The 14,630-nt window shown below is 45.2% G+C and overlaps 1 pseudogene; it reads left to right on the forward strand.

Annotated features, from left to right (window-relative positions):
• The first annotated feature begins 1,900 nt into the window (after positions 1 to 1,900).
• Positions 1,901 to 3,532, forward strand: LOC127185919 (ornithine decarboxylase-like; annotated as a pseudogene).
• Positions 3,533 to 14,630: the final 11,098 nt, after the last annotated feature.

Below are 14,630 nucleotides of genomic sequence, written 5' to 3' on the forward strand. Positions count from 1 at the left end.
CAATGATCCGCCTGCCTCTGCTTCCTGAGTGCGGGGATTAAAGGCGTGTGCCACAATGCCCTGCCAAAGATACTTTTTTTTTTTTGGTTTTTCGACACAGGGTTTCTCTGTGTAGCTTTGGCCATCCTGGACTCACTTTGTAGACCAGGCTGGCCTCGAACTCACAGCGATCCGCCTGCCTCTGCCTCCTGAGTGCTGGCCAAAGATACTTCTTGAATGAGCAAGTGAATAAAAGACAAGACTCAAGAAGGAAATGAAATGGTAAACTCTGCCATCTTGTGGCTATTAGTCTTTACTGTTGCCATTTAATTGCATTTCCCCCCAGTGTTGAAGTTAAAAAAAAAAAGTAACACAGGGACAATAAAGGAGCTACTGTGGTGAGGTGGAATTGAGACTGTTTCTTTTGGTTTTGCTCAGTGCAGCCCAAGCATAATTTGCAAGTGAAAACGGAGATGTTAGGAAACCAAAAACGGAAGTAGACTGTGGAGCCGTGGACTGAGGGTGACCTGCGGAAGCTGGATCAGAATTCCTCAGCTGTGAACTCTGATTTAAATGCATCAAGTGAGGGGAACATGAGCAGTCTAGAACTCTGGTCAAGTGACCAGTGCAGTTATTTAAGGGGATTTTTTTTTGAGACAGGGTTTCTCCGTGTAGCCTTGGCTGTCCTGGACTTGCTTTGTAGACCAGGCTGGCTCAGAACTCTTTATAAGACCGGAGGCACAGAAGTTCCTAGAAAAGGTTTTCAAACGTGGGACCTGCATTGACCATTTCCACGCAAGGAAAGCAATGTTTACAGTTCCCATTTGTTCAGCACCAAAGTGCCTCTATTTTTGGTGTCACAGCTATCTTAAGAGGTAGGTAGGCAGCTGTACTGCCCTCAGTTTTCAGATGAAGCCCAGAGGTTCACATTGAGAGTCAACGCACATATATTGGGGATCTGCTTCGTAGCAGACATACCAATAGGCGATTTCACCTGCTAGAGAAATCTGTTGTCTAAGAGATCTCATGGTTGAAGCCGGGTGTGGTGCCGCATGCCTTGAATCCCAGCACTCGGGAGGCAGAGGCAGGCGGATCTTTGTGAGTTCGAGGCCAGCCTGGTCTACAAAGCGAGTCCAGGACAGCCAAGGCTGTCTCTGTCTCAAAAAAAAAACATATATATATATATCTCATAGCTGATAGATGGCAGTCTGTGCTACAAGCCAGATCATCTGACTAAGGGGCCGAGTGATCAAACACTTCTGTCTTTGGGCAGCTCTAATTCCTCTCTTAGGGATACTTTCATTTTAGCCTCTTCTGTGGAAGGAAACATTTCGTTCCCTGTGAAAGCTGTTTAAGGTCTTAGGAGTAGGTGCATCAAAGGCACTTGTTGCGGCCTGCAAGGCTGGACTCAGCGCTGTGGTTCCGAGCCCTAGATGTACATTAATACCACCTGGGGCCTTAGGAAAACATTATCTACATTCTGGTCCCACAACAAAGTAACTAAAGTAGAGATGTAGAGATTCTGGGAACGTTGTCTAGAGGAAGAGTTTTTTTTTTTGTTTTTTTTTTAAAGACCATTTTACCGTGCAATTAGGGCTGAGAACCATATCGTAGCTCTAGCAGAAAGGTCAGCGACCCAAGAATCTAAAAGCCAGGCCAGTTTTCTTAGAGACCAGTTCTGGCAGATATCAAGAGCATTCATCCAGGAAGAGAGAAAGACCACAGAGAAATACCTTCCGAGGTCTCTTGTTGAAGCTGATTTTGTTTGTTTGTTTGTTTTTGGTTTTTCGAGACAGGGTTTCTCTGTGTAGCCTTGACTATCCTGGACTCGCTTTGTAGACCAGGCTGGCCTTGAACTCACAACAATCGGCCTGCCTCAGCCAGCAGCTCGGCGCCACCTCGGGCAGGCGTCTGCGGCGGGCTCGACGAGGCGGCTGACGGGGCGGCGGAGGGCGGCCGGGCGCTCCTCGGGGTTTGGCGGCGGCGTCTCCATGGGGCCGGTCAGCGGCGCCAGCGGACTGTGAGAACCTGTTCAGAGTTCCTGGATAACTTGCCTCGTGAGGAGCTGACAATAACTTAATTCCATCTCTAGGATTCTGTAGGCACATCAACAACCATGAACAGCTTTACTAAGGAAGAGTCTGACTGCCATATCCTCAATGAAGGCTTTACTGCCAAGGACATCCTGGACAAGAAAATTAATGAAGTTTCTTCCTCTGATGATAAGGATGCTTTTTATGTTGCGGACCTTGGAGATATTCTAAAGAAGCATCTAAGATGGCGAAAAGCTCTTCCTCGTGTCACTCCCTTTTATGCAGTCAAGTGTAATGACAGCAGAGCCATAGTGAACACCCTGGCCGCCATTGGGACAGGATTTGACTGTGCAAGCAAGACTGAAATACAGTTGGTGCAGGGGCTTGGGGTGCCTCCAGAGAAGATTATCTATGCAAACCCTTGTAAACAAGTGTCTCAAATCAAGTATGCTGCCAGTAATGGAGTCCAGATGATGACTTTTGACAGTGAAATTGAGTTGATGAAAGTCGCCAGAGCGCATCCAAAGGCAAAGTTGGTTTTGCGGATTGCCACTGACGATTCCAAAGCAGTTTGTCGCCTCAGTGTTAAGTTTGGTGCCACACTCAAAACTAGCAGGCTTCTCTTGGAACGGGCGAAAGAGCTAAATATTAATGTCGTCGGTGTCAGCTTCCATCTGGGCAGTTCGTGCAGGCTGTGTCGGATGCCCGCTGTGTCTTTGACATGGGAACAGAAGTTGGCTTCAGCATGTATCTGCTTGATATTGGTGGTGGCTTTCCTGGATCTGAGGATACGAAGCTTAAATTTGAAGAGATCACCAGTGTAATCAACCCAGCTCTGGACAAGTACTTCCCAGCAGACTCTGGAGTGAAAATCATAGCCGAGCCAGGCAGATACTATGTCACTTCAGCTTTCACGCTTACAGTCAATATCATTGCCAAGAAAACTGTATGGAAGGAGCAGATTGGCTCTGACGATGAAGACGAGTCAAGTGAGCAAACCTTCATGTATTATGTGAATGATGGAGTATATGGATCATTTAACTGCATTCTTTATGATCATGCACATGTGAAGCTCCTGCTGTAGAAAAGACCCAAGCCAGATGAGAAGTATTACTCATCCAGCATCTGGGGACCAACGTGTGATGGTCTTGACCGGATCGTGGAGCGCTGTAACCTGCCTGAGATGCATGTGGGTGACTGGATGCTCTTTGAGAACATGGGTGCATACACCGTTGCTGCTGCTTCTACTTTCAATGGGTTCCAGAGGCCGACCATCTACTACGTAATGTCACGGCCAATGTGGCAACTCATGAAGCAGATCCAGAGCCATGGCTTCCCGCCGGAAGTGGAGGAGCAGGATGTTGGTACTCTGCCCATGTCTTGTGCCCAGAGAGTGGGATGGACCGTCACCCAGCAGCCTGTGCTTCTGCTAGTATCAATGTGTAGATGCCATTCTTGTAGCTCTTACCTGCAAGTTTAGCTTGAATTAAGGGATTTGGGGGCACCATTTAACTTAATTATGCTAGCATTTGTTGTGTCACAGTAGGAGAGGGGCTGAAAAGGTAAACCCCCATCTGGGTTAATATATCTCGTCCCCAAAGGTTAACAGGCAGGCCAGGGACGATGAATGGCTGGATACAGCCCGTATTGCCATCAGGATGCTCCCATGTCAGAATCTGGGAACTTTGGAGGGTGTTGGTGGATACGCCTATGCCCTGGAGGTGGGTTAGGGAGGGCTGGCACGGCCAGGAGGAAGGCCAGGAGGCCTGAGATAAAACAGTGGAATCTGCTCCTGAATCGAGAATGCCTTCACAAAGTATTTGCCATTAAGTTTAAGTTTAAGGTGTGTAAAGAATCTCTTCTAAGTTCCATTTTTTGAGTGAGGATCTTATGAGAATGTAACTCGTATCCCCAAAAACAAATGAGGGGGCTGAAGTTGAACTTTTTCTAGCGCAATATGGAGCCCAAACTCTTGGAGTCTGGGTACTAGGGAGGACGCAACTCGCAGGAGCTCCTCACCATCTGTTCCCGCCAAAAGGATGTCATCCATGTAGTGGATAAGGTAGAGATCAGGATGTTCAAGGCGAAAGGATCTATGGCTGGGCACATACTTTTGGCAAAAGAGTAGGGCTATTGGCCATACCTTGGGGAAGTACCTTCCACTGGAAGCGAGGGGGAGGGGTCCTACACAGTTAACAATGGGTAGGCTAAAGGCAAAGCGCTTGCAATCCTCCGGAATGTAAAGGGATGCAAAAGAAGCCAGTCTTTAAGCTCAATAACAATTTTTGAAAATCCCTTGGGAATGGCGACAGGGGAGGGGAGTCCTGGCTGAAGGGCTCCCATGGGAACCATAGTTTTATTTATTTCTCTAAGGTCTTGTAGTAGACGCCATTTACCCCCCTTTTTTGGATGAAAAAAATGGGGGTGTTCCAAGGAGACGTAGAGGGTTCAATATGGCCTGCGGACAGCTGTTCCTGCACCAACTGCATGGCCGCGGTGAGTTTTTTGGTGGGGAGGGGCCATTGGTCGATCCAGACAGGGGAGTCATTTTTCCAAGTAATCTTATCAGCCTGGAGTGCAGGGGGAGCAACGGCCCTTATAAAAAAGAAGTATGATAACCCAATCCCGTTCGATCTAGTTTGGGGGTGGTCTGGACAGGGGTTGGGCGTCCCTGACTATTTTTGTTCAAGCCCTGACCGGGGAGAAATCCCTGATCTAGCATTCTGGGTAAGTGGAGGAGTTAGTACTTTTAAGGGTCTGGATAGTGGCATTAGCGAGAGCAATAATGAGTTCTGTAGTACTAGGGGGACCAACAGGGATGGTGGGTTGGAACAGGGTAAGGAAAGAAGAGCGGAGGCGTGCGCCACCACCGCCTGGCTGTTGAAGCTGATTTTAGTCGTGATAGAGATGGGTAAATCACGGAAGTGGAAGAACCAGGAAAGAAGACACAGCTTTCACTTGGAGTGAGTGAAGAGAGGAGCGGGAGACAGTTCTTGCTTCACAGGCAATCGCATTATATGTGTCCATTCATTCATTCATTCATAAAACATTTACTGAGCAACTACAATGTGGCAAATGCTGTTGAGGGTGCTAGGGGTATACTAGATACCGATGTAACACTGGTGGATCAGACATTTAAGCTGTGAGGATAGGGGAGTGACTCTTTCCTTGGTACTCCAGTGACCTTGCATAGCTCCTCCTAGGTCACACAGCCAATCTTCAACCGCAGTCTACTCACCTCTTGGAGAAGTACCTTGTGATTCTCACCGAAACATGACAAACTAAGCAGTATCATGAAAAGCTTTCACAAAGCCATTTCTCTTCTATGTCTCCACTGCCCCACCCCACCCCACCCCACCTCAAGACAGGGTCTCTCTGTGTAGCCCTGGCTGTCCGGGACTTGCTTTGTAGACCACGCTGGCCTCGAACTCACAGGATGCAGCTTAATTGGTGGAGCGCTTGTTTGGCTTGTATATAGGCCATGCTTTGATCTATAGTACTGAAAAAAAAAATCAATGGAAAGCCAGGCATGGTGGTGCCAGCTTGGCACTTGATGGGCTGATTCAGGAACATCACAAGTTCAAGGCTGACTTGTTCTGCATAATGGGACCGGCCACGCATGTACAGAGTGACCCTGTAAAAACAGTGTCAGTCTGTCAAAATGCAGAGAACAGAGCTGGAGAAATGCCTCAGAGCTTAAGATCACTTGCTGCTTTTTCAGAAGACCTCGGTTCAATTTCCAGCACTCGTGTTCAGCAGTTGACAACTGTTGTTAACTCCAGTTCCAGGGGATGTAGTGCCCTCTTCTAGCCTATCTCGGTACTGCATGATGTACAGATCCAGGAGCATATGCACACAGGTAAAATAAATCAACCTTAAAAAAATATTTTTACATCCCAACCACAGTTTCTCCTCCCTCTTCTCCTCCAAGTCACCCTCCCCTCTTCTCTCCCTCCTTCATTTCTCTTCAGAAAAGGACAGGCCACCCATGGATATCTACTAGTCATAGCATATCAAGCTGCAGTAAGACCAGGCACCTCCTCTTTTATTAAGGCTAGATGCAGTGGTCCAGTAGGAGGAAAGGGTCCCAAAGGCAGGCAACAGAGCCGGAGCCAGTCCTGCTATTAAGAGTCCCATATGAGGACCAAGCTATACAACTGTTATATAGGTGCAGAGGGCGTAGGTCCATCCCATGCATACTCTCTGGTTGGTGTTTCAGCTTCTGTGAGGCCCTGTGTACCCAGGCTAGTTGATTCTGTGAATTTAGAAAACCTACAAAATAAACCAGTCTTTAAAATATGTAGAGAGCCTGGTGTGGTGGCGCACACCTTTAATCCCAGCACTTGGGGAGGCAGAGGCAGGTGGATCACTGTGAGTACAAGGCCAGCCTGGTCTATAAAGTGAGTCCAGGACAGCCAAGGTTACACAGAGAAATCCTGTCTCGAAAAACCAAAAAAAAAAAAAAAAAAAGATTTATTTTATTTTGTATACAGTATACTGCCTGAAGGCCAGAAGAGGGCACCAGATCTCATTATAGATGGTGGTGGGCAGACAGTGCTCTTAAACTCTGAACCATCTCCCAAGCCTCTCTTTTACTTTTTAATTAATTTTATTTTTCTGAGGCAGAGATTCTCTGTAGCTCTGGCTGTCCTGGAACTCTCTGTAGACCAGGCTGGCCTCAAACTCACTTGCCTCCCAAGTGATGGGATTAAAGGTGTGGGCCACCACGCCTGGCTGGTGCCACTTATTTTTAAACAAAAAAAATTTTTTTGGGGAGGATAGTAGTAGATGGTCACCTGTACTTTAGAGCTCATTCGCCCCAGCACTCTCTGGGTCATGGCATCTGATGGTATTCAACATGTCCTGCTTTTTGGATGGGCAACTTCTTGTGTCCCAGCCAGACCATCAGGAACCATGCTGGGGAAAACTGAAGGGTTTTTATACAATCCATAGCTTATATAACCTTGCACTATATTGGGAGGATGCGTTCAAAGCGTAGTAATAGCATAAGCTTTCTCGTGGCAAAGGGAAAGATTGGGCAGGTTGGAGGGAGAGCTAGGGAAATCCTGGGCCTTATTTTTCTTCTGGAGTGTTTGGGATAGAACCATCAGCCCTCCCCACATGTACTAGCTAGCACTCTGCCACTGAGACACATTACCAACCCTGGTGAGTATTATTGTTTGACTGATCCTATGAAAACAGGTAAGACAAACTTGAAGGTGGTAGGCTGACAATTTCTTTTTTAAAAAAGATTTTATTTATGTATTTTATGTATATGAGTGCTCTATGTGCATGTACACCTGCAGGCCAGAAGAGGGCACCATCACATTATAGATGGTTGTGAGCCACCATGTGGTTGCTGGGAATTGAACTCAGGACCTCTGAAAGAACAGACAGTGCTCTTAACCCCTGAGCCATCTCTCCAGCCCATGAGGTGACAATTTCAAATTGAGAATGAAAGTCATATAACCTTCTTGGTAGCGTATAAAATACTTTGACTTCTGGGAAACAGGATGATTATATCTGAGTGTGGCGGCAATCGCCTGTAATCCCAGCATCTAGGAGGCTAAAACAGGAAGACTGGCAATTTGAGGCTATCCTGGCCCATATAGAATGCCCTTGTTTTAAAAATTATTTCTTTTGGATTTTGAGATTATAATACAATATATTATTTTCCTCTATCCCTTTCTCTCTCCAAGCCCTCCAATATGCATTTCCTTGATTGCTCTCAAATTTATAGCTCCATTTCATTAATTATTGTTGCATACACATATAGACACATTCATAAATGCATAAATACAACCTGCTCAGTCTGTATAATGTTACTTGTATGTATGTTTTCAGGGCTGACCATTTGATATTGGATAACTAATTAGTGTGTTCTTCCCAGTATAAGACTTTCCCCCACTCTCAGCATTCCTTAGTTGCCTATAGTTATTTGTGTAGAGTGGAGGCCGTTCCCCTGTCCATGTTAGCATATCGTTTGGTGTTATCTTCATTCTTCTCATGTTTATGGGAGGTTTTCGTGGAGACAGGGATTCTTTGTGTAGCCCTGGCTGTCCTGGAACTTACACTGTAGACCAAGCTGGCCTTGAAATCACAGAGCTTCGCTTGCCTTTGCCTCCCCGAGTGCTGGGACTACAGGCATGTGCCACCATGTCTGGCTCATACTGGTGAGACTTTAAAGCTACAAAGTGTGTGGCTTTGGATAAAATCTCACAGCAAACTCCCTGATCTTCTGGCTCTTAGAATCTTTTTACTCCCTCTTCCACAGTGACCTCTGAGCCATAGGTGTGGGAGTTGTACTGCAGATGTATCAGCTTGTGCTGGGTTCCATAACTGTTCTTTGTTTGTTTGTTTGAGACAGAGTTGTAGCCTTGGCTGTCCTGGACTCACATTGTAGACCAGGCTGGCCTTTAACTCAGAGAGATCCACCTGCCTCTGCCTCCCAAGTGCTGGGATTAAAGGTGAACACCACCACACCCGGCTTTTTTTATTTTAGTTTTTCAAGACAGGGTCTCTCTGTGTATCCTTGGCTGTCCTGGACTTGCTTTGTCGACCAGGCTGGCCTTAAACTCACAGTGATCCGCCTGCCTCTGCCTTCCGAGTGCTGGGATTGAAGGCGTGCACCACCACACCTGACTAACAGCTGTATTTATAAGAAAGTCAAGGAACAGCCGGGCATGGTGGCACAACCTTTAATCTTAGCACTCGGGAGGCAGAGACAGGTCAAGGCCAACCTGTTCTACAAAGAGAATCCCAGGACAGCCAGGGCTATATTAAACAGAGAAACTCTGTCTCGAAAAACAAAACAAAACAAAACAAAACAAAACAAAACAAGCTGGGCAAGGTGGTGCACACCTTTAATCCCAGCACTTGGGAGGCAGAGGCAGGCAGATTGCTATGAGTCCTGCCTGGTCTATAAAGCTAGTCCAGGATGGCCAAGGCTACACAGAGAAACCCTGTCTTGAAAAACCAAAAAGAAAGAAAGAAAGAAAAAAAAAAACCCCAAACCAAACCAAACCAAAAAACCCCAACAACAACAAAAAACAGAACAACAACAACAACAAGAACCCCAAAACTAAACTAAAAAAGAAAGGAAGGAAGGAAGAAAAAAAAAAAAAAAGAAAAAAGCAAGCAAACAAACAAGTCAAGGAGCATACATAGATGTAATCATGAGAGTAAGGAGGCAGGCTGCCTTCCAAGGTCAGGAATCTTGGGAAAGAATAGTCCCACGAACCATAGGTTATGGACTTCAAGGCCTGGAAAATCCTGAGCTCATACTGAGCTTGTGGAGATGATCCTGGCCCCCTTCTAAAGAGCTATCAAACTGCCTCCCCCCTCCTCTCTCTCTCTCGTTTTGCTCTTTTGAGGCTGAGTCTTTCTGTGTAGCCTTGGCTGCCTTGGCCTCACTTTGTAGACCAGGCTGGCCTCGAACTCACAGTGATCCACCTGCCTCTGCCTCCTGAGTGCTGGGATTAAAGATGTGTGCCACCACCGCCCAGCCAAACCCATTCTTTTAAGACCAAGAATAGAAAACTGCAGCTTCTTGCCCACAAGTATCATTAAAACCTGGGAACTAGGCATGGGCAAGCAGTTAAATACTGTGGAGCCAATGGTGGAGGGTGGATAGAATTAAAACTTGAAAATAAAATAAACATTATAAATAGTATAAGCATATGTAATGTATAAAATATAAACATTATCCTGAGTTATAGAGTCTAACACCCTAGTAAGGACCTGGGAGATGTGTAAGCACACTGGTAAGATGGATCCCAGAAGCTGCAAAGATGTGTTTGCTTGAACTGCTATGGCTGACAGTGAACTAGAAGGACAGGGAAGTGGACACGTTTCAGCAGCCATGTGATGTCCAGTACTCAGTAGAGGATTTTGTTGCATGGAAAGATTATGGGGACATACTGTTCATCACATCATGAGGAATGTACTAGCAAGAGGAGTTATATCATTTAGAGGTTCAGTGTGGTTGTCTTCAGGCCAGTATGGACGGTAATAGGAGCAAACACAGACTTAAGGTCATAGCTGGGATGTATTAGAGTTCTCAAAAAAAAAAAACCCAATAAAATGGATATGTGTTAAAAGGAGGATTTATCAGTCTAGCTTACACGATATAGATTGGGTAGTCCATCAGTGGCCATCTGAATGGTGGTAAGGTGGAGAACCAAATAGCATGCTTAGTCCATGAGGCTGGGTACCTCAGCATCCCAGTGTGGTACTGAGAGTTTGAGGAGGCACTTGGTCATCAGTCCACAGCAGAAGGCAGAAGAAGCTGGGTTCCGATGGCATCAAGGGATGGCAGTAGCATTTGTGGGACAGACAAACTCTCCAGTGAGAAGTGAAGGTTGACAAATCCGCTGCACTGTTTTGTTTTGTTTTGCTTTGTATTGTTTTGTTTTCTGGGACCTCTTTATATCTGGGCCACTGTAGGAAGGTGCTGCCCACTCTGAGGGAGGTGTTTCTGCTTACAGTTGACCCCTCCTGGAACTGTCCTCCCAGACCTGCTTAGAGGTTTTGCCTGATTACAGATCCAGTTAAGTTGACAATGACGATTAACTGTCACAAGTAGCAAAAGGGATGATGGGAAATTCAAGCAGTAGCGTGACTCCCCAGTAGAAAGGCTAAGTGGGTACAAAAGTGGTGATGAGGACATGAGTGAGCATGGCAGGCAAGGGGCCTGACTGAGAGGGAGATGGAGGTGGTTAAGAGGATGTGGCAGTGGGCTAGAGACAGAGCTCAGCAGTTAGGAGCACTTTGTGCTCTTGCAGAGGACTGGGGTTTGGTACCCAGTACCCACATAGTGGCCCACAGGCATGTGTAATTCCAGTTCTCAGGTACTGATGCCTCGCTCCACCTTCACATGTATATGTGGTGTTCATGTATGCATTCAGGAAGACATTCATCCACCACAAAAGTAAAGAAATATTAAAAAAAGAAAAAGAGGCTGGGCATTGTAGCGACCACCTTCAATGCCAGCAGTTGAGAGGCAGAGGCATGTGACTCTCTATAAGTTCGAGGCCAACCTGGTCTACAGAGTGAGTTCTAGAACAGTGAGAACTATGTGAGAGATTGCATCTCAAAAAATTAAATAAATGGCCTGGTGTGGTGGTGCACGCCTTTAATCCCAGCACTCGGGAGGCAGAGGGAGGCCGATTGATGTGAGTTTGAGGCCAGCCTGGTCTACAAAGCGAGTCTAGGACAGCCAAGGCTACATAGAGAGACCATTGTGTCAGAAAAAGAGGGCATGGCATCCATAGGTGGGGAAACAGATGGGCAGATTTTCTTTTCTTGACTTTCAACATGAACCAATTTTCAAATCTGAAATTCCTGGGCTAAATGGCAGTTGCGTGGGGGTGTTCCTTGTTCCTTGGAGAGTAGACTGTAAAGTAACATCAGAAGGACACATAATAATGATTCGTTCTGTTCTTCCTCCAAGGGAACTCATGACCCTGTTGTTTTGGTCAACTATGTGCCAGAGGAAGTGCAGTACCCACGGTTTTGAGAACTATTACACTAACTGGCATAGAGATATGGATGCCTGCTCCTGACGGCGTTCTCCAGACACAGCTACGAACATTTGTTTTGTGCAAAATGACTATATTCCAGGAAAGTAATTGCCTAAAATAAATCATAAGCACCCATGAATTATGGAGCTACTCAGAGATAGTAACAGAAGAGTTCCAGATGAGAGAAAGGGAAGGATGAATAATGGGAGCAAAAATGAAATTAGTGCCAGTAGCGAGATAAGCTGGGAGGCAGTGGTTAGAGTTGAAAAGCATTTAGGTGTGTTTTCGCTGGAGAGGCAGCAGGATATTGAGTTATATAGGAATAAGTGGCAAAGCCACGTTGCAGTGTTTTGCTAAATGAGAGGATTTGAAGCTATCAGGCCAGGTTCTCTTCTTTTCTTTTTTCTTCCTTCTTTTCTTTCTTTGCTGGGCCAGGCTCTTAAGCAAGGGTTTTTAAGATCCAATATTGAAAATGATAATAAAAACATCTACATTCAATAGTTTAGACCGAGGAAGAAACTGTTAACAAATTCAAAGGCCTAAGAATACCTTTTCTAGAACTCATTTCCTGTAGAACACTGCTCCTTTCTAGGCTTATTGTACTTTGATCATCATTTCCTTGGCTTTTATTGCCAGGATCAAGGAAACTAAAACATTGACAAGAGAACTTCCAAACAAGGATTGAGGGCTTGAGAAATGTGCCTTGGTTATAGTTTCACTTGGCCTATTTTTAAAAAGTGTATCCATAAATATGACAATAGGAATTTTGTGATTGTTCTTTTTATATCTCCGTGGTTTGCTGCCATTATTATTATTATTATTATTATTATTATTATTATTATTATTATTATTATTTTCAAGACAGGGTTTCTATTTTTAAAAAAGATTTATTTATTATGTATACAATGCTCTGCCTGCATGTGTGCCTGCCTGCCAGAAGAGGGCACCACATCTCATTATAGATGGTGATAAGCCATCATGTGGTTCCTGGGAATTGAACTCAGGACCTTTGGAAGAACATCCTGTGATCTTAACCTCTGAGCTGTCTCTCCAGCCCTCAAGACAGGGTTTCTTTATGTAATAATGGCCTTGCCTGTCCTCTTCGCCTCACTTTGTAGACCAGACTGGCCTTGAACTCACAGAAATCCATGTGCCTCTGACTCCTGAGTGTTGAGATTAAAGGCATGCATCACCATGCCCAGCATTCTTATTATTTATTTACTTTTCTTGAGAGTTTTTAAAAGACAGGTCTATATAACTTAGGCTGGCCTTGGACATAGTCTGTTGCTTTAGCTTCCTAAGTACTAGAATAGCTTGCGCTACTATGCCCATCCTAGTTTTTTTTTTTTTTTTCAAGATAGAGTTTCTCTGTGTAATAGCCCTGGCTGTCCTGGAACTTGCTCTGTAGACCAGGCTGGCCTTGAACTCACAGCGATTCGTCTGCCTCTGCCTCCCAGGTGCTGGGATTAAAGGCATGCATCACTGCTACCTGGCCTAATTTTTTTTTAAATTAAAAAGCATTTATTTACTTTTGTTTTATGTATATGGATATTTTGCCTACATGTAAGTCTATGTATTGAGTGCATGTAGAGACCAGAAGATGGTGGTAGATTGCCTGGAACTGGAGTTACAGAGGGACTATGAGATGCCACGTGGGTTCTGGGAATTGAACCTGGGTGCTTTGGGAGAGCAGCCAGTGATTTTAACTGTTGAGCCATCTCTCCAGTCCACTCCTATCCCCAGACCTATTTTTTGAGACAGGGTATTACTAATGTAGCTTAGGTTGGCCTGGAATTTGCTTTATAGCCCAGGCTGGCCTAGAGTTCAAGATTGCCCTGCCTCAACCAAATGAGTACTGGGGTTCTAGGAATATTGCACCGTGCCTAAATGGTATGCTACTTTTACTCCCGTCATAGTACTGAGTCAACTCTATGACAGTTAGGACAAAGTGAAATAGTGATGGGGTCATCTCTAGTTTGTAGACATAATTCCTTTGGCTAAGCACATACACATTAAAAAGTAGTTGCCAAGCTTTCAAAAACAGGGGTGTTTGTACAACAAATTGCTGGCTTCTTCTGAAAACAAGGCACCTGATACACAGAATCACAATTTGGCCACAACTAGTGGAAACTGGTCAGTGAGTGCCATTATTATTAATTTGACATTGGATTTGAAAGTCACTTACTATTCCTCATGGACCTGGCATTTCTGTTCTTAAGAAAAAAGTGCAACATTTTTCCATGAAAAGCAAGGACCAAGAGTGTAGGCCAGTGTAGAGACCTTGTTTAGAATGCTTAAGACCTGTGTTACATCTGGATGAAAACAGAACAAAACAACAGTGACAGCAGCAAAGAAACCAAAAAGGGAAAATTGGTGAAACACTAGAGCAGAGAGGGCATACGGTAAGAAGGCGTATGGTTAGGCACAGGAGTCTTGGTTAAAGTGGTTGAAAAGGCAAAGTGAGAAAGAAGATGAAGTAGTTAGGTCATTTCTCTTACTGTTATCAGACACAAGTTAATTATTTGCCAATTGAAAAAGTGAGTTCACCCAGAAGCAAAAAGAAACAAACGGTATATACTCACTTATATCAAAACACTAGTCCAAGGGATACATACCATGAAAAACTTTACTTACCAAGAAAGTGGGTCAGAGGAGAGGGCATCCTATTGAGACTTTAGGCGAGAGTAGCATGGAAGAATAGGGAAATAGTAGGACCCACAGGGTCCTGGAAACTTACAAGAAGAACTTTATGACCGGCAGATCTGGGTCCTGGCGTCCTCCTCAAACTAAGGCACCAGCCAAGGAGCATATAGGCATTAAACTTCGAACCCCTACCAAGACCTAGCCGACAAACATGATATTTCCCACTGTTGAGTGGAGAGTGAGATCTGACTCTCACATGAACTCTGGTGCCCCTTTTCTGACCACGTCCTCTGCATGGGGAGGCCTGGTGGTACTCAGAGGAAGGATAGCAAGTTACCAAGAAGAGACCCGATATTCTAAGAGCATATATCGGGGGAGGAGGTCTCCCTCAATCACAAACATAGGGGAGGGGAGAAGGGGGTAAGTGGGAGGGAGGGAAGAATGGGAGGAAACA

This window comes from Acomys russatus, chromosome X, assembly GCF_903995435.1.
Source record: "Acomys russatus chromosome X, mAcoRus1.1, whole genome shotgun sequence".
Classification (NCBI taxonomy): Eukaryota; Metazoa; Chordata; class Mammalia; order Rodentia; family Muridae; genus Acomys; species Acomys russatus.